Source organism: Notolabrus celidotus, chromosome 24 (genome assembly GCF_009762535.1).
Source record: "Notolabrus celidotus isolate fNotCel1 chromosome 24, fNotCel1.pri, whole genome shotgun sequence".
NCBI classification, from domain to species: Eukaryota; Metazoa; Chordata; class Actinopteri; order Labriformes; family Labridae; genus Notolabrus; species Notolabrus celidotus.
The window spans coordinates 6,224,596-6,245,761 of record NC_048295.1 but is presented as its reverse complement, the minus strand read 5'-3'; the positions used below and the strand labels follow the sequence as shown (position 1 = coordinate 6,245,761).

General features: G+C 41.9%; 1 protein-coding gene across 2 annotated transcripts in view; it reads right to left on the bottom strand.

The window, feature by feature from the left end:
* Positions 1 to 19,036, bottom strand: part of rp1l1a (rp1 like 1a) — an 80,169-nt gene extending 61,133 nt beyond the window's left edge. The window contains exons 1-2 of one of the 2 annotated variants that reach the window (XM_034677780.1): positions 18,921 to 19,036; positions 18,716 to 18,844 (exon numbers count right to left, since the gene is read on the bottom strand). The gene's annotated coding sequence lies outside the window, so the exon portion shown is untranslated. The remainder of the gene's footprint in view (positions 1 to 18,715; positions 18,845 to 18,920) is intronic. The other variant, XM_034677779.1, reaches the window with a different exon arrangement.
* Between the last annotated feature and the right edge of the window lie 2,130 nt (positions 19,037 to 21,166).

Below are 21,166 nucleotides of genomic sequence, written 5' to 3'. Positions count from 1 at the left end.
TGTATGTGTGTATGTGTGTGTGTGTGTGTGTGTGTGTGTGTGTGTGTGTGTGTGTGTGTCGGTTACCAGCAGCACTTCAGTGGGAAAGGAAAAAAAGGAAGGAAGGCATCTGTAGAATGTAAGGGGTTTGAAATCACTTTGGAGCGTGTCAAATCAGTGTGTGGTAGCGTGTGTGTGTGTGTGTGTGTGTGTGTGTGTGTGTGTGTGTGTGTGTGTGTGTGTGTGTGTGTGTGTGTGTGTGTGTGTGTGTGTTTACACCTTGCATAGTGCACCTGTATGCAGGGCTCAATTTACCCCTCATGTGGACATTTCTGGAGAGGATTGGAATGTGTGTTTAGCTGTGGAGGGCATACAAAGAGTCTTTTGGGGCCAAAAACCAACTGGACTGAGCTAGCTTAGTTGAGTGACAATGAAATTCTGTTAGATATACACATACGTAGATTTTCACCAAGTTACAGCGTCCAGTCGTCGGTGTAAGAAGTAAATAAAGTGGGTGGATTATGGATGTCTAACAGAATCTATGGCTCTGACAGAAGGGAAAAGTCAAACAGCAGTTTTACATTTTCAAACTCAAGTGCTCCACTTATGTAAACTCATCCTCTTTCCATACCCAATCTTTCCCCACACAACTTTTCTTCCCCACAGTTTGTACACAGAAAATTAGACTCGACAAGTCATGAAATTGTTGTTTTGACTGGGGAGTTCCTCGTGTCGGCCAACTATGTGTTCCTGCGCTCGTTTCTATGACAGTAAAGCTGCGAGCCACCCTTCAGTCTGCTTTCTAACAGCTCCTGTTTTCTGCTTTGTAGATTTGTTTACTGAGCGAGGCAGTTTTTCCTCCTCGCATCCGACATCCAAAAGGACTTGGAATCAGTGCCACATGGCTTTGCCAAGTCCACTGCTCTGAAATGCATGCAGGCTCAGTCTGTGTTACATGTACTTAGAGGAGAGCCAGATTGGGTGGCTGAGAAGAGGGCTTGGCTCTGTTTCTAAATGAGAAGAATTAACATGATAATGATGACCTTTGTATCTGTGCCAGAGGTTTTTAAAGAGATATACAACTAATACACCTTAAGCTCATTTTATTCTGCATGGAGCACCGCTCAGCCTGTAAACTTCACTGTATAACATGTTTTTATAATTAGAGGACCTATAATGATGGACACAAGGTGGAGGACTGAAAGGCTTTGGACACTCAACAGGAAGATAGATGATAAATGTATTTTGTTGCATTGTGGGAAATAGGATCCAGTGATTTTGGATCAATTGGTGGTCGACTGATATCAGTTTTTCAAGGCAGAGAGTGGGTCAGCTGATATCTTGTTGTTTTTATTATGCATTTAATAATTACATCCATTATTCCATTCACATTAAAATCTAATATACATGGTTATGTTAGCTAGCAACATATTTTAGATTTAATTTGATTATTTAATGGAATACATAGAATGCAATAGTTCAGAACATGACTAATATTAACGTCAGAGGCAATATTAAATTGCATTTAATAATTTGTAGGGACAGTAGGAGGGACGTTATTTTTGGTGTGTTTACAATTCCATCCAAGTGTGCAGATGCATCAGTGAAGATGAATGTTCAGTAAAAAGGCCCTCAGCCTTGTAATACAATGTTCCTGGTAATTAATAAGTCAGTAAAATGGCACAAAACACATCTACACATCATCCAGGGTTTGGAATAATGCCATTCTTGTCTGTATATGTGTGTCGAAGTATGTGTGTGTGTACAAGCCACGCACTAAGTGGGATAATAATACAGTGACCCCAGGAGGCAAAGTGATTAAATTATAATCAGCTCGGATTAATTAATCTATAATATTTATTCCTATTATGGCAAGGGGAGAGGAGGCACAGAGCTCAGAAAAGGTTATGTGTGCTTGCTCCTCATTCTTTGTCTCCATGAAAAGAGACGCTCGGGGGCGGGAGAGGCGACAAGGCCCCCTTGACAATGCAGGCAGAAGGTTATTGCTGATATCAAACACTCTGCATGCAATTATCTGTCACAACAAATAATTAAGAGGGCTGATAATGAGGAAATTAACATTTCCATTGTGGAGATGCTTTATTGTCTGCTTGGGTCACTGCAGAGGAGGCTTCGAGAGCGGATGAATAAATTATTTCTACTGCATGCATGTGTGAGGGTGTGTGTGTGTGTGTGTGTGTGTGTCTTTGGAGAATGATAAGCAGGGACGTATCGGAGCAAGTGTGTCTGCGTGTGGAGGCATTTCTGTGCAGAGTATCTTATCTTAGGCTTTCCTAATCCAACATGTTTAAAAGCACTATTTTCTTGGATGACAGAAAAATGGTCTAAATGTGTTCTCAATAATTCATTATTCATTGAAATAATTAAAACAAACATGACGATGTTTCTTGTTCTAGATAATTGCTGACTGAAGTTATTATTCACCTGTTGTCAGCACTTTTTAGACAAAATATTAAGTGAACTCATTCAGGAAATGTCTCTGACTGAGGATTAGGGATTGGAGGGATTGGAGGCTCTACTAAAAAAATGTAGATAGTGTAAAAAACAATTGGCGTAAACTTGTTTATAATTAAAGAAAACATCCTCAAGTTTTGAAAATCTGATGTTCTAATCATTTTGTGCTGAGTCAGCAGACTTATTATTTTTCACTGTAACATAAGTAGGTGGAGAGAAGCTGGGATGAGCCTCAGTTGTTTGGGATGGGGGTGGGGAGGCATGTTGGGGGTCCCTGGGTAGAATCAGTGTTTTCACAGGAACTTGACCCTCAGACATACACACAAAAACACACACACACACATACACACACCCTAAAAAGGCCCCTGGTTGCCATGTGTTTTGACTGACACTTCTTTGACGCTCTGTGTGCAGCCAAGTTTAGGTATCCTCTGTGTGTGTGTGTGTGTGTGTGTGTGTGTGTGTGTGTGTGTGTGTGTGTGTGTGTGTGTGTGTGTGTGTGTGTGTGTGTGTGTGTGTGTTGTGTTCCTGCATGTGTGACGGAATATTTCCTGGCTTTTGAACTCCTCCTGATTGACACAAATGGTTTCTGGACAGCCCCCCTATAGGTCATAATGTGTGAATGTGTGTGCATGCGTGTGTGTGTGTGTTGGCATGACAGCTCTCCCTCAGTCCCCCCCCTCTACCCCTGCGGCTCATATTGAGGGTGATTTTAATACCCCAACATGTTTAGGAAGAGGCAGTGACACCCTATTGTTCTCCCACAGTGGAGGGCAGACAGAGGGAGCTGGGGGTCGGGAAGGGGCAGCGGACAATAGGAAGAGCGAACGCTCACGGATCCTCTCCTTTCACTCATTTGAGTCTAGACGGCAACGTCCCACACAGGGTCGAGGAAGAAAAGGAGAAGACGGAAAGAGATGGAGACAGGAGGGGATGGGTAAAAAGAGAGGATGTGGTGGAGGGAGGTGGGGAGGTGTTTGGCCTTGTCTGGTGGTCGGGAGACTGTCCTGACCAAACAGGGACGGATCTGACCAAGGTCAAAGTCTCAGCCTGTGATATGAGGGCAAGACTGTCATCAATAAAAATGTTAAAAAAAAAGATTTTTTTAAATGAATGAAAACTGGAATAAATAAATAATCTTCCTGTAATTATACATAGATAAATAAACAATAATCGTCCTTTAATTATGAGTAACAAAATAAAGAAAATAAGCAAATAAATTATAATCTTATAATATTTAAAGTAGCTTTTGATTTTTCAAAAATTTATGAATATCACAATATCATCAGCATAGACGTTGAATAGTAAATTACGTGTTATTACGGAACCATTTTTACGTCCATATCCTCCACTTCCCATTTTGTAACATTAATTGGTTGAACTTTTACTGCTTGATACTTTTTTAAAAACACGTTAAATTTGTGATAAATTAACAGCACTGTTTTTTTAAGTGTTTGTTTAAATTCAAACTAGAAACAAAGTAAAACAGGTAACCCACAGACAACTTATATAGATGGGGATGGCTTTCCGTACAGTATGTGCACAAGGGGATTTGTAAAGGACCCCCCAGCCTTTCCCAAATCCTTATTTTAGCCCTGTACTAACTAGTCCGCTCCAATAAACCTTTCACCCTGGGGGCAGTAAATCACCAAACAACTGGTGTGGTTGGCCCTGCCACCCACTGTGACTCATCGGCAGCTGGCGTAAAACGGGCATGTCAAATGCCATCAGAGAGGAAACTCTAGAGGCCCGCCGGCTGTGTTCCGCCTTCTCACAGGACTAGTGATGGAGGATCAAGAAGAAGGGCCAACTGAGACTTTTTGCTGTTGACTAGCAGGTGTAACACAAAATTTTAGCATTATAATATCAATTTAAAAACGTTAAATTGAATGGTCTCTTCAATTCAAAGTCATAAAAAGAGCTGGTTGACGTTGAATTTTAAGTCCTAATGTCTATTTTACGTTAATTTATTTGTCTAATCAACTTTGTCATTACACTTTTCCTTTGTTGGTCCACTTTGTAAAAAATATTTTGTTTTCAGGCAGGTGGAAGCTCAGTTATTGGAGCACTTGCCCGTTTACAGAGGCCGAGTCCTCCTTGCACCATCCCGGTTCCTATTCCAGTCTACCACAAGCTAATGCTGAAGTAGAAAAACAATGGCTTACATGGCCTAAAAATGTTAAAAAATGGAGGTCGAAGCAGGTGTATTTCTTTGAAATTCAAAACAACCATTTTTGGGACTTTATCTGACACAAAAGGCAATTAGACCAAGTGTCAAAATGTTAAAAATACACAAAAATTGAAGCAAAATAGATTTGACATTTTTGTAAATCTCTGCTTTCATTTTGCAATGAGGTCTTAAAGCTGTAGGCCTTGAAAAGAATAGCCAGCAAGGCCCGTGTGAGGACCAATGGTTTGAGCCAATGAGCACTTCAGTTGAAATCTCCACAATCTAAAATATGAATTTCAAAGGTAAGGCACTTTTTATTAAGTCAACAGTCTTTCCAGTTTTAGTTGACAGCTAGAGGTAAAAGAAATGTAAACATCATCCTCATTACTTTCTTCAGGTGTTCGCCTCTTTTAAATTTCCGACCACATCCGAATATTTTTCTTGTCCGTTTACCTTTCACTCAGCAGCTCCCCCTCCTCCTTTCTGTTTTCCTGCTGTCATGCCTGCTGATGAGCTGACCCTCTTCCTCTCGCTCTTTCTCCCATTTCATTCTCCCCTTCACATGCACTCTCTCTCCCTCTCTTCCCTGTGTGTCAGCGTGGCCCCTCATTTCCATATGAAAGTGTATACGGGGGCCCGGTTGTCCCCAGAGTGCGCCGACAGACCGTGCGCCGCCCCCATTCAGCTCTCACTTCCTCCCCGACGGCGAGCCCTCGCCAAATCAATCATGGTTTTGCTTTGGCGCCGGCCAATAATGTTTGACCAGCGTCGACCAATGATCTGCTTTTATCATACCATAACAGCCTTTTTGTTTAGCAGCAAATAACCACCAAAAATGATCCACCTACACTCACCTACCAACATCCTTCTATCCACACTCACACACACACACACACACAGTGCTACCATCTGTCAATAAATGGGACAGCATTTAGAGAACTGATTCACCTAATTAGCAATCAATTAGCTTGTTACCACCAGCAGTAATTACCTTTTATAGAGCCAGAGAGGAGTGCAGCTGCTGCAGCTAATAAAACCTGGACCCTCCTCCCCAGCCCTCCACACCTAACAAGCCCTGTCTGAGAGAGAGTTATAGGCCACGGGGGGCACCCAGTGTGTGTGTGTGTGAAAGAGAAAGTGTGTGTCACAGGCAGGGGTCCTAGCACAGCAAACACAGTCCCCAAGGGGCCTCTCTCCTCTCGCTTTCTAACGGGCTTAAATCCTCTTTTAATGAATATAGGGTCAAGCTAAATGGGAAATCCATCATGGCAGTAAAAGCAGAAGGCTTTAGCCAGGGAGGTTTGGGGAAGTGAATACTTGGGCTATTGTTGATCTGGGACACTGTTATGGATCTGACTTCTCTCAGTATGGTTTAAGCCATGTGAGTGTTGCGGTTATGTGGATGAGAAGATTAGCATGTTGGGTTCAAGCGAAAATATCTCAACAACCACTCATCATTATGAAAGATCCTGGAGACTTCTCTCCTCTAGCGCCACCAGCAGGTCAGAGTTTTCAGGCATACAACAAAATACTAAACTTGAAGGTTTTTAATCAAACTGCCATCCACAATAACCCCAAAAACTATTGAGTCAGGCAGAAACCTTGAGCAGAACCTGACTCATGATTGACAGCCATCTGCCTCGACTGAGTTGGGGTTGGAAAGAAGGATAGAGGGAGATGAAGAGAGAGGGATGATAATGGTGAGACGGATAGTAGTAGTTGTACCAGCTGGAGTCTGGCACATCTACGTTAGGGATCCAGAGGATCCTATGGGACAAGGGAGCTCAAGGACTCCCAGAAAGATCTATGGTTTGTCACTTAAATGGGACAGGAAGACTTAAGAAATTAGTTTGATGGTGTAAACATGCTTAAAGCTGCCATTTGATTGACTCAAGTCAAGGAGTATCATAAATTGCATATCAAAGCCCACAAATATTGTTTTGATCTAGCTAGCTTGACTTAGCTACCTAAGGCCCGTCCACAGGAACGTGGATATTTTTGAAAACGGTCTTCCGTCCACTCGTTACATTGTGCCAAGAAAGGTCCCCAAACTCTTCAAAATGTGTTGTCGCAAGTAATCATTACTTTAACTGCTGATTTGTCTGATAACATATTTTGTAAGATGTCCTCAATCGTCTTATTGTGTTGACCAAACGTACTCCCATTCCCCTGCTCATCTCATGTCCTTAAGTATCCCAAAAATCCTCCTTTTTTAAATTCATCTCCTATAATCCACCATCCTTTGCTTTCCCCTCCCTGTGACTATTCAAGCTTCGTCTATTTATTAAACGCAAACTTTGAATCCTTTAATCCTAAATGCAGGGCCTTATCCCCCGGAGCAGTGAGGAAATAAATCAGCATGTTTTTTTTTTTTTCCTCTCCTCTGTCAGCTAGGGGCTCACGAATGCCTATTTGGAGCTGCAGCCCCTGTTTACTTGTAGCAGCATGTGGGCTAACAAAGGCCCCAAGTGACAACCAAGGTTAATCCTATATGTCGCCATTATGCGGGGTCAAGCTTCCTTGCCATATATTTAGTGTGTCATTAATTTCCAACCTGCTACAAGAATAAGCTGCCTCTGCTCAGGTCCCTCTACACACACACACACACACACACACGAATGTATGGATGCAGATGGATGCACACATACTCCCAGGCACACACGCGCACAATGACTTGCTACATTAGCTAAATGGCCAGAGCCTCTCTCTTTTCCTCTCTCTAATGAGACGGGTCTCTGGATCATGTAGTCTATTCATCATTCTGCTTGTTCCAATCTATCTCTCCTTTTATCAGGGTTTCATTCGAGGGCCAAAGTCGTCAGAGGCGACATAAATCACCTGTCAGGATTGGTCCCTGGCCTCCCATAATGCTCTATTAACAGTCGTAGCACCATTATTGGGAACACGGTGGCATGGTATTACAGCCAAAAAGGCCACAATCATTCACATTAATTTATTTTATGGAGCATTTGCTGTTCGTTGTTTTGTTTCAAGTGTGGCAGTGTTGCTGATTCTGATGGTCAGAATTTATTTTTGGGGGTCCAAATTTTGGGACCTATATTTTAGGGGGTAGCAAGTCTTTGGCACCTATATTTTCAAGGTTGTGAGTCTTTGGCACATATAATTTTGGGGGTCTTTGGCACCACAAGGATAACTCATAATGAATACTGACAGGAAATACAACTGCAACTAGAAAGCACAAGATACTACAAAATAAAACAGGAAATCAAATACAGATAAAACACCACTAAGGAAATACTCAACCAGACAAAAACAACTCTTGACATAGATTCTCTAACATGACTTGTGCATATGGCATCTCAGAATATTTTTGTCACTGTACTCACGGACTCCCATGAGAGAGAACCGGGGCGTAGAAGCATTTAACCTCTCCAAAAACCCTGAGAAACTGTTTGAAAAGTCAGAAAAGATGCCTTTGCTATCTTTTTTTCCTGGGACACCCGACCTCTCAGCCTCCACATCTGCAACCAGTCCCTCAGGTCTGATCAGAAAAGACAGGATATGACCTCATCTGTGACCCCGCGACCCGAGGAAGTGCTTCAAACGAAAATGAGAGTTCATCTAGGGAAGACTTGCACGAAAGATGAGGTTACTGTCCGACCTTTTATGGAATCAATGCTCCGATTCTGTTTTTGTTTTATGACGAACACATGTCAAGTAAATGAGTAAATGCTTTCTATCTTTATTCTGTGCAGCTGTAAAGGGACACGGTGGATCCTGTACTGTAACTTCTTTGTGTTTTTAGCCACTTTAGAAGTTAGGGAGGATTCCTTGAGTTCTGGATCAGAAGAAAACTATTCATCCCTCATGTGCTGGAGGAGATCTTGACATCTGTTTCATGAGCTTTGCAATTCAAGACACTTTTGCAAACAAAGCAGGTCTAGACCGTACTCTGTGTTAAATTATTAACAAAGACATAACATTAACGGGCATTTAAAAAATGTCTATTGATTGATATAAGTCAGGCTGTTTGGTTTCAGTGTAAAGTGAAAGTCCAGGGAACACCACTGGATGGGACACAGTGACTCTATTTTAAGGCTGAGATCCGAGACACATACATATACACACACTAACGCTATGCCTCTGTCTTGATCCATCTACCAAATTCCAACACCTACACACACACAAGCTGCTTACAGGCATTTAATCTGGTGAGATTTACATTCCCAGGCCTTGGTGGCTGGTGTCAGGGTGTCATGTCTACTGAATGTCATCTTCCATGTCAAGAACATTATTATCCAGGTGAGGAATTTAATCCTGGGCCAGCCGGGTGCCGTCTTCTACAGCCTGGTTTGAAATACAGACAGTAAATGGCCATAAGGTTTTTAAAAGGGTATAAAAGGTACGTATTCAGCGGTGGCTCTAAACGTGTTACCACACTGACTTCCTCACACCTTTCCCACCTCATTCTTCAAGCATCTATTCAGGACTAATTTCTAAACAGGACCCCAGTGGCAGCCAACACAAAAGAGCATGCCAGCCTGCTGTAATTACACCATGCAAATGCCAATTCAGCCTTTAATATGTCTGGTGTCATATCGCGTCAATTTGTTTGGCGTTTATCAGGCTCGGAGCATTCAAACATCTGTGGTACACAGAGGAGGGGAGGGGCAAGGGGTCATCTGTTCCTCCATTCAATTGGAAATTTCCTCCCTTTGCTTTCTCTTATTCTTCTTATTTGATTGATTAAATATTCAATGGGGGCCAGAATGCTAATTTTTCCAATTTTCTACATTCTTTAAAGACACATTCCCTATAAAATATACATTTTTAGTCCCATCTCCTTTTCTTTATCATCACAAAGATGGGAAAGTTCCAGCGCTGTGCATTTACAGAACACAAAATCCTTTTTTTCAGATCCTACACTCTGCCTGCTTTTGACACACAAATAATCTTCATATCCTTGCAACAGCTCAGCTGCTCCACATACCCACTGCCGACTCACCCCCACCTCAGCGTCTCTGTGTGGGGGTGAAGGTGCCACTGAGACAGGTAGTGGAGGCCAGCTGGTTTGAACAGGTGTACAGACTGTGTGTTCCCACCGGACGGATTTGTGCACTTGGCTGCCGACCAGAGACTGATGGATAAAGCCTGTTCTGCCCCTTGTCTCCCTGTTTTTGTCTTTTGGTTTCTCTAGTGTCTGCTTGTGTGTATCCTCTTCCTCTGTCTGTCCCTAGCAGCCATTTTTTTTTGTCTTTGGTTGATAGGCAGCACACACACAAACACACACATACTCAGCCGTGCATGACCAGGCAAACAGTGTGCAGTGCAGGCGGCTGATGGGAGAGTAACAATGCTTGAAGAAAACCTCACTACCAAAAAAGCCAGATGGAAAGACTTGGGATTTGAAGAAGGGCTATCACACTATTCCAGCAAACTTAATCTGCAACAGCTCCTACTACTTACTTACTAACCATAGACCTTTTTGGGAGTCCCTAAGCTCCCTTGTCTTGTAGGTTCGCCTGGATTGCTGCCATAGAAGCCAGCTGCTACAGGCAGAACCTTGAGTAGAACCAGACTCATGTTGGACAGCCATCTGCCTTGACCGTGTTGGGGTTAGACCTTAATTTGTGTTGCTAACGGTCAGTCCACTTAAGTGAGCTTGAGGAAAAAAACATGTCAAAGTGACCCACCAAAATCCCTCTGAGAACACAAAGCAACACACTGACTGGCTGAAGCTGTAAACTAAAATAAGTTGTTTTTTTTCATTAGAGTCTCAATCTGATACGTCAATCTGTTACCTGTCAGGTAAAAACTGTTTAATGAAAATTTATGTCAACTAAATGTAATACTCAGTGTAAACACATTCCAATTTCCCAGATCACATCTGATATAACCCCGCCATCATTTCTGTCTAAATGTATTTGAGAGGATTAGGCCAAACAGCTGACAGTATTGATCAGTGATGCATGATATCTTATTTTCTTTCCTGCACACTATCTATCTATATATGTGTCAGTATTTATCACAGTATGGTTTACAGACGCCTGCCCTGTCAGATTGTTTTCCATTTTTACTGTCCTCTGAACTATAGCTAAACAGAGCCCTTATTTAGGCTCATTGGATTGCTGGTAAAATGTTAAAATGTAGCAGTTTTGTCCAAAGAAATGTAAGACTGAGCGCAAAAACAAAACAAGAATTTTTATTTTTATCCTTACCCTAGGTTGAAATCTCACAAAAATATGCAGTTTATTTTTATTGAACTAATCCTTATTTAAGTTGTATTTTTGTCTTTGGATGGCCAGAAAAAAAAGAATACATTTCTTAATTTTTATTAGCCCTATATCTGAACATTTGGCATATTTGCAGCAGCTTTTTTTGGAGTCATTGTTGTGTATTTTTCTTGCTCCAAGATAACCTAACACTCCAAGCAGGGCTCAACGAATAAACAATTTGCCAGCAGCATTTCTTCTTGTAATTTTCTCCTGCAGTGGCTGAAAAAGCATGCATGCATGTCTCTTTAAGAATACGTGTGCATGTGCGAGCCAATATGTATTTCCACTGCTTACTGTGTGTGCAGCAGAATGTCTCTGCTTTTTATGTGTTTCAACTGGCAGTCTGAGTGGTGTGTGTAGCTACAGTATGTGCATGTGTCAGCATCATCGCTCCATCTCCCACGGCATCTCCTGGAAGCTGACAACTGGATAATAGCTTTTTACTTTTCCAGAGCAGGGCTCCGGAGAGAGCTAATATGATTATAAATCATTATTCAGATAGAAAGGTGAGGCGTTGGGCTCACGGTACTAAGAGAGCATGATAATAGCATCATTACCCTTTATTTATAATTCAGCTTTCTTTTTTTTTCTTGCAAGCATGGCAACTCAACCTTATTCAAGACTACAGGGGATTTATTTCTGTGAGAGATGTGCATGCTACGAACATGCATATATACATGTATTTAAACTGCTTGCCCAAAGTACAGATGAACAGAGGCTATAGTCCTCAGGCATGGGGCCCAGATTTAATTCCAACCTCACGGTTTCCAGCTCCAGTTTTTCCACCCTAGTCCCAAATATCTGGAAACGCCCCTTTTTGGGGGTGCTGCAGCTTTATGTTTTAGTCAAATTATAACTGTCCACAAGTACTTTAGTTGTCATTTGATCATGCAGACAGTCAGATACTGGGTGTGCAGACAGTCAGAAACTGGGTGTGCTGGTGAAGATGCTGTACACTTTTTGGCCAGATTCTCTTACAGCAGATACACAAACTGGTGGCATGACTGTTGAAATGCCACCAGTTGATTGCATCTCTTAGAATATATGATGTGTTTTTTGGAAAGGAGCATTTGGCGATGCTGAACTTGTTCATAATGAGAGAGGCTAGTCAACTGTTAGCATGCAAAGTAGGATGCTCTTTGTTCTCTAAAAGCATATCCTTAAAAAAGCTTCTCAGATTGAATTTTGATTACATGAACTCAATGCCCCGCACAGCTGAGATGTGTAAAACTTACGTACGCTTTGTTCAAACTACAGACGAATCAGATTTGTTTTTCTAATCAGATCTTTAAAGAAGACTGTCAAAGGCACATTTTCTTGCAAGTGATCACATTGGATTCAACTATCCAGACATCACCAGCCGATCTGCATTGCAAACTATCTCCAAACATGGCTTGGATTTGCAGAAATCTTAGTCCATGCTGTCTAGTTTTTAAGATCAATCAGGATACAGTCTGAATGCAAAGGAAAAAAAGGTCAGGTAAAAGGAACACAACATCTAAAATCATTCTGGGACTTAACTAACTGCTTTGTTATTCTGCTGCTGCTAAGATATGAGCTCCTCATGAGCAGGCAGCGCGTCGAATGTCACTAAAAATTCAGATGATTTAGCAGCCGATTAGTCATGAAGCTGCGGCTTTGTGTGCAATACGACAGGGAGTGTAAATAGAGCAAATCCATCTTTGTCAGGGCACAAAGATGCAGCTCACTACAGACTTAACAATTCCCTCGCTGACAATTCAAAATGATCTAAATCCGAGTGAATGTGAAGTGACTGAAACAAAGTCATCTACAGTTTAAGATAAGGCTGCCATTAAACATCCCAAGAATACAGAGGTTTAGCCTCAAGAGCTTATTGAGCATCAGTTTTTCCTTTGAGGTTATGACAGCTCTTCCTGGCCAAAGATAAAACTCCTGCCTTGATGTCGGTGCCAACTAAATGTTCCTGTGTAATCTAACCATGTAATAAGACTCTCTGCTTCTATTGTACGCATGCATCTGAATGTTGGTTTGCACATGTATGCAGCCAACGTGTGCCTAGATGTACCCTCACGTGTGTATGGTTCAATGCTTGCATGCTTTTCCATGGCTTCCCACTGAGTAGGAATCCCACCATTTGTCCTCCAGCTGATTTCTGTAAATACAGCAAAGGAGGCCCAGCCCTACTTTATTTTTGGCCCTGCAGCTCTAAGGCTTAACAGATGTCACTCTCAAGCGCTCTGCTTATCATTTTTGCTGCAGAGGAACATGTAGCAGGGATTTGAAGTACAGTAGTTGAATCATTTTGGCTGTGAGAGTACGTTGAAGTGCACAAAGCGTTCTTTTTGTCTAAGAATAATCTGGGTCAGGAAGAGAGCAGAATAATCGGACGAGCAACATGTATGGATATGAGCAGCCATCAAAGAAGTCTAAAGTATAATTATTTAGAATCTAGCAAGTTACAGCAGCAAGGACAAACTTCCTTTAAGAGGCAGAAACCTTGAGCAGAACCAGACCCAAGATGGACAGACATCTGCCTCAACTGAGTTGGGTTTGGAAAGACAGATAGAGGAGATAAGAGAGACAAAGATGACTTTAGGAAGTCATAGTGGCAAGGACAAACTTCCTTTGACAGGCAGAAACCTCGAGCAGGACCAGACTCATGTTAAAAAGCCATCTGCTGAGGCCGAGTTGGGGTTGGAAAGAGGGATAGAGGTGAATAAGAGAGGAGATGAGACGGATAGAAGTAGTAAATGTTGCAGCTGGAGTCTACTGCAGAGGAACCTACGAGACAAGGGAGCTCAGGGACTCCAGAAAGGTCTATGGTTAATAACTTTGAGGGGGAGAAGGGGGAGATAGGAACCCAGTGTGTCAGTGTGCCAGTTCCCCGGTAGTCTAAGCCTATTGCAGCATAACTAAGAGCTGTCCAAGCCTGACCCAGCTCTAACTATAAGCATCATCAAAAAGGAAAGTTTTAAGCCTAATCCTAAAAGTTTACTGTGTTTCACATTGAGGCATAACACCCCTGCATTAAAAAGGCAATGTTAAGGGATAGTGAAATGCAGATCAAAATAAAGCGCCCTATTATCTCTTTTTCTCCAGGTTTACAGCAGTTTGAGCTGGTAACAGTGTTTGCTGTGGTTAGTAGTTTTCTTCTTTTACTGATACAAGCATCCTCTGATAAATGTGGTTACCTTTTCGCAGCAATTATTTCAGATGTGCCCTTAAGCAAGGCCGTGAACCTCTAATTACCTCAGCGGAGCTCCTTGGTGGAGAACAAAGAAAGAGCGCGCACTATTCTTCCAGCAAATGGAACTGAGTGGAAAAACAGCATCACTGACAAAGAAAAATGCAGCTTCAGCACACGACACAGCCTGACCTAGAGACATTTTGCTGTGTTCCCTTAAAGTTAGCTTTAGAATGCAAATTGGACAATCACTATAGTGCAATAAAATATGTTTTTGGTGAAGACTGTCAGAGATTCAGGGTTCTGCTGAGGGGTGATAAAGAAAAACAGTGGAGGGAACTTGACCTTGCAGCGCAGAGAAGGAGGGGTTGGAGTGTGGTAGCAGGAAGGTTGTACACTTGACCAGATAGTCTTCAGTGTAGATAAAAACAACAAGTAAATGCTGAGATTCTCACTATTCTACCTGCATTATCAACACTACTTCATCTTTCCTCCATCTCGCCCTCCCTCCTTATCCCTGGCGACAGCAGAGAGACTTGTTAGAAGACTGATGTCTGCCCCAGTTTAACTAATTAATCTCTCACAGCTCTAGAGAGTTTCCTGAAGCCCAGCATAACACATCAGACCGCTGAGTTATTACCTCTTGGTTTCGCAGCCGAGATGCATTGTTTTACTTCGGATGACAAGAGAACAACACACAGACAAATACCTTTGTGGTGCTGGTTCTATCATGTCTTTGCCTGAATACCTAGGATCTTTTGTAGTGCTGGGTTTTTTTTCCCAGACAGCTCTAAACCTGGTGTCTAGTGATGCAGTTCCATAAATGTCAAAATGATAACAAAGTTTGTATCAGTCTGAAAAATAACAAAAGACCAGACTTACATACATTCTGATATTTTGAAATATGTTTGTGCTTCAAATCCAAGGTAAAGTGAAATTCATCCCTCTAGAACTCTCTCAGAGGAGCTTAGGCTCACCTGATTCAGCTAGGTCTCAGTTACACTGTTAACAGTAAGTCACAGAGGCTTCACTAAGTAAGGACAGACATGACAAGACCCCTTCAGAGTGGACAACACCCCAACATAAAGCATCCCAAAAAATCTGAAGTTTCACTTACCTGCTCTGCTCATTGCTGAAATTGCTGGACAGGATCAAATACGAAAATGTCCGAAGCCTGACGATTTAGCATGCGGACCGAAACTAGATGCTAACGGAAGCTAACGGTCTATGGTGTCAACAAGCAGAAGCGAAATGTGCCGGGCGCCTTTCCGCAGATTGAATTGACATGACGTGTGATCAGTTTGCCTCTAGCCTTGCTCATATCAGTGAAAGTTAATAACTAAGTAACTTCAAAATCTGTCGTGCACCTTTCAAAGCTGGTTGGACAGGAAACACCTGGAGTGGAGGGTGGGGGAAGACATGCAGTGAATGGTCGACTGGCCGGGAGTCGAACTGGCAACCTCTGCGATGAGAAACTGCTCTAAAACTACTGTCTTTAGTTTTTCATACAACATTCTTTGCAGAAGTATTAACATTGAGCAACAAAGGTGAAACCCCGGCCTCTGGAGCCTCCTCTGAGTGGATTTGCTGCATATTGTTACATCTTTTGTTGAATGTTGCATGACTGGATTGCATTTAAGGAACCCTGCTGGATCACTTTAGAAAAAGATGCTTTTGGCAGCAGAAAAGACACATATTCTAGACTGGTTGCAACATCTCATCCCAAGAAGAAGAGGATTTATGGGAAACGTCAACTAAACTCTAATGCATAACTAACATCAGCAAAATCTGTGTCGTATATCTTCTCAAATGTAATCCCATTTGTTTGTCACTGTACCCAGATTCTACAGGTAATTTGACAATTATATACTGACGTTAATAATTCCCAGACAGAACAGCTTTAAAATCTGACCTCCTGAACACGCAGTGTTCTCATCAGACAGTAAAAAATTATATCTTGTTCACTATAAATCCAAAATAGATAATGTTGCTTCACTGCCTGGGCCAGGTAGGATTGTCTGTCTGGAAGACGGCAGGGTATGAGCTCTTATGTCAAGATATCATTAAGTCCTGGCCCATACTGATTGTTACCAGCTGTTCTCCAGCGTATAGTCTGTGTGTATATATGAGTGTTCATTGGTTCTTGTCTTGCCGTTGAGGGACAGGGAACTATATCCTGTACTGATCTAATGATGGTCCCAAGGAAGAGGAAGACAAGATACTCCTGATCTGTCCTGCAAGCTATGGAAATGCAATGCCAAATAGTATCCTTGATGTTTTTTTAATGCCTCAAGATAGAATGACATGATATGGAGTGTAATTTAGTGTGGGAGCGAGAGTAGAGGAGGACGCCAGAGTTTCTAAGAGTGTAGGAATTCAATCCTCTATCACTGTCAGGCAAGTACAACAAGGGGGTTTGGGGGGAGGTAGTAGAAATGCATAGAATTTCAATTCAACCTTTATTTAATGTGGAGGAGTGTGGCCTGGTGGTCTAAGCGCCCCACATACAGAGGCTACAGCCCTCGTTGCAGAGGTCGCCAGTTCGATTCCCGGCTGCGACCATGTACTGCATGTCTTCCCCCACTCTCTGTTCCCCATGTTTCCTGTCTCTCTCCAGCTGTCCCAAAAACATAACTTTAAAAACAATGACGTTGAGAGAACAAACGTGTACATAAACAAATAAACACAAAAATACACACATAAAATAATAATAATATTATTGTATAAGTATCAATATTACTATATTTATTATTATTAATGATAATAATAATAATAATAGTAATAATAACAATGGGTTTTTGTAACATAGGTGAAAGGCACTAGTTAAAGGACATTATCAATAACTTTCTGATTCCATACGATGTGATTGGAGGCCAAGGGGAATTCCAATCTAAGCTATATCTATCGTGTGTAGTGTGGATGACTATTTCAGAATTAACTTCTATGTTGATTTAATAAAATCACACCTCATGCTCTACAGAAATCCTGCTCTCTCCAACGGCGGATTGAACCTGACCCTTAGTTGACTTCCTAAGCCAATAAACAGCTATCGCATGCTGTCACACGCATCAAGGAGAAGTGAAACTGTTACTTTTGGCTCCATGTTCCTTGCTTTGATGTGAAATCACTAGAGGACCTTCACTGATAGACTAAATATATACAGACATCTGCCTCTCACTTCATTCGTGTTTTATGTTCTTTGAAAACATGTTATTTTTTTAACTGCGGAGAGCTAATGAAAGTCGGCTGTTGCTCTGTGACTGATGGCACCGACAGCCAATTGGAACCCTGCGACTCCCAAAATTGGTTACGTGCAAACCAATAGCGGCCATGCTACCCCTACATTTCATTAAACCTACCGTGGTTTCCATTCTTTTTTAATCCATGACTTGTTTTGAATGACTGAGTGCCAGACAGAATGCTTATGGATCCAGAACCATGTGTGCAACAGTGCAAATAATCCCACTTTACTTCCAAAGGACGAAGAATAGACGGGCAGAAGCAGTAGGAGAAAGCAGGATAACTGAGCATGTGCCAGATGAATTAGTGAAGAATATATCATAGAAAATGACTTCTTTACAAAGCAAGGGTCATGTACCTGAGCTGGATTTACGAAGCTTCTATGAGTTATCATGCTATCATTCCATGCTGTCAGTGCCTTATTATTTGGCGGATCAGTGACGCTTGTATTATATTTCACTTCGTACTCCTTTCTGGAGCGTTCCACTGCAGCCCTGCTGGGCCCACTCATAACGGGGAGGGTTTAAGGACTTCATAACTTTCCCAGAGTAAAGCCACAAGACTGATTTAGCTGTAATCTTATCCTATGTCTTTATAGAAGCCAGATCTGGTGCATCACAAGCTGCACAGTCAGACTGTGAGATAAATAGTATGAGCTGTGGAAATGACAGAGTCACCTCCTAAGTCAGGGGTTCCCAAAGTTGGGGCCACGAGACACTAGTGGGGGGGTCACGGGATGTCTACCAGTAATCTAAAATTTAACATTTTCCCCATTATTGTAAAAATATCATTAAAAATAGTAATAAAATTTGAAATGAAGACTACTTTTGGATTATTTAGATAAGGCTACATTCAGTAAGGTGTTTTAAGACCAAAACAGACACAGAGGACGCAAATACAACAAGGTGTAGTCAAACGTAAAGCAGACACAGAGGACGTAAACACAACAAGGTGTAGTCAAACGTAAAGCAGACACAGAGGACGTAAACACAGCAAGGTGTAGTCAAACATAAAGCAGACACAGAGGACGTAAACACAGCAAGGTGTAGTCAAACATAAAGCAGACACAGAGGACGTAAACACAGCAAGGTGTAGTCAAACATAAAGCAGACACAGAGGACGTAAACACAGCAAGGTGTAGTCAAACGTAAAGCAGACACAGAGGACGTAAACACAGCAAGGTGTAGTCAAACGTAAAGCAGACACAGAGGACGTAAATACAGCAAGGTGTAGTCAAACGTAATGCAGACACACAGGACGTAAACACAGCAAGGTGTAGTCAAACGTAAAGCAGACACAGAGGACGTAAACACAACAAGGTGTAGTCAAACGTAAAGCAGACAGCAGTCGCAAACACAGCAAAGTGTAAACAGACATAAAACACACACACAGGTGGTTTAAAACGCTACACATGGCTTGTTCTAACAAAAAGATGGTAGTGTACATTACCTCAGGTGGTGTCACAGGTGTAGAGGTCCGTTAAGGATGGAGGAAAACAGCCTGAACTTCCCAGTTGCTAGCGGCGGTCCTCCAGTCAGTCGCGTCCTAGCTTCGTCGTTAGCCGCCGTCAGTCTCCTGCTAGCAGAAACGTTTTTATTAATGTCACCATCATGAAACTCTTCTCACTCTTCTCTCTCCTTTCATTTTAACTCACCCAGTTTTGTATTTCTCTCCATTTTGCCGAGCTACAGGCTAACGCGGCCAGGTACCGGTGGTGACAAGAAATTCCGGGGAAAGCCCTCCGACTCAGCCACACCTGCCGAGCTGAAGTCCAACCAATCACAGCCCAGATATTGAGCGCGCGCGTTTAGAGCGAGAGAGAGGTAGTAACATGTAGACCACACCTCCAACAGGACTCTAATAAATGCAGGATACACACACACACACACACACACACACACACATTAAGACCACAATCTTAATTTGATAAAATTATGTTTTTAAAAAGAAAGAATGTCAATCAATGGCTATGTCTCCCAGACTACTTATGGGGTATCTAGATCAGGGGTTCCCAAAGTGTGGGTCCGGACTCCCTGGGGGGTCGAGAGATGTCTTCCAGAATGTTTTCCTTTTTTAATTATCTAAAAATAGTACATTTTATCCATTATAGTAAAAAATATTGACAAAAATAGTAGCTTAACTTTTAATAAAACCATGAAAATAGAAAATGTAAGGAGATTTCTGCCTTCCTTTTTGCCAGATGACTCCTAAGTTTGGGGTTAGTGAACAGTTAATTATCAGAAGCATCAGTAGCAGTAGGTTCATTCATAACTGCACAGGAAACACAGACACATGCTCATATACAGTGGGTAGGCTCATTTTCGACAGACAAAGATAGTAAGCAGACTACAGAGCCACATTAAGAGGAGGGGGTTGCTGTAGTTAGGGAGTATCCGTCAAAGTCAGTTAAATTTACGCTGCTAAATTCTTCAAGGCATGTGCTGAAAGCTGACGGGTGGCTGTGCAGCATGCTTGTTTACCACTGATGAGAGATAATTTCATAGTCTCTGTAGCGGGAGTCACCTGATAGTCAGTCATACCACTGTATGAAATATTGGGGCCACGATCACAGACTGATGACATATCAGTCTGCAGCAGTAGCAGGGCTACTTGTATACCTTGCGGCTGGATGGGTCAATTTAGATCACGTTCAGAGTTTAAATTAATCAGGGAGCTGGGGGACAGAGTTTCAATTAAGGGAACCTGGATTGAATTGTGCTTGTCTTTCCAGTTGATATTCATGAACTTGTATGTACTTTTACTGTGTCAAGCACATTTATTAATATCACATTTATCTCTACACCTCTCTATATTCCTCCCCTACTTGCAGGGCAACTAATTTTTAAAAAATGGAACAAAAACAGCACAAAATTTCCTTTGTGGACGCGTGCATGAGAGCAAAATACTGTTTTCAGCTAACCCACAACAGATATCCTAATTCATGCATGCTGTTTTGTACCCATGGTTGTATCAACTTATCCCAAATGCAGATGTCAGAGCAGGTTCTGGTTGTCTAATCTGACACATAACATGGCAGATCTATCTTAGAGGCTAGGCTGAAAATATAAATTAAAATAGTATGGGTAGGCAGGATGAAGCATGCTTCAAGCTCCAGGAAAAAGGATGGTTAAATGCATGTGAATGTGCCAATGGCAAATTAAGTGTACGCATGGTGCTAATTAAATGCATGAATGGAGAAAATTAAATGTACGAATGGTGCAAATAAAACTTACTAATGGCGCAAATTAAATGCACTAATGGTGCAAATTTAAAGTACAAATGGTGCGTAATACTATGGTTCAAAACACTGAAAGACAACAGTTTGGGGTGATGTTTCAAGACTCAAAAAAACAAGACACTACACTCCTCAAAATACCTTCTCTGTCTTATACTTTTTAAACCTCCCAACGTAGGCTTCAGAGAAGACATTATTTAACATTTTTTTTACAGGCTGACTTGTACCCAGAGTAAGTCATACATTTTTACTTGACATGTATTGAACTAACCCCCCACTAACCCAAATTGAGACACAGCTGAGTCAGTCAGAACTGAATTGTTTACCCAGTGCAGTAAATTTCAGCAGCTCAACTCCACCACATGACACACACAGAGTTAATTTTCAAATTCTAAGGCAATGAGGGTGTAACATATGATCAGCTAAATCTCTGAAACTGTAACCTCCCCGTAGAGTTTGCTCTCCCGCCTCTTCTGATTATTCCGGACCAGCAAAATCTGGACTGAAACACATGTTCCTGATCACGAATCAGAGTCCATTGACAGCGACTTGATGAAGATGCAAACAAAGTGTCTCGCCGAGGACGTGAATGACGTTGGAACTGGGCGAGGCCGTTCTGTGGGTTCGGTTTGGCCCTGCTGAGTAACAGAGACTAAAGGAGACGT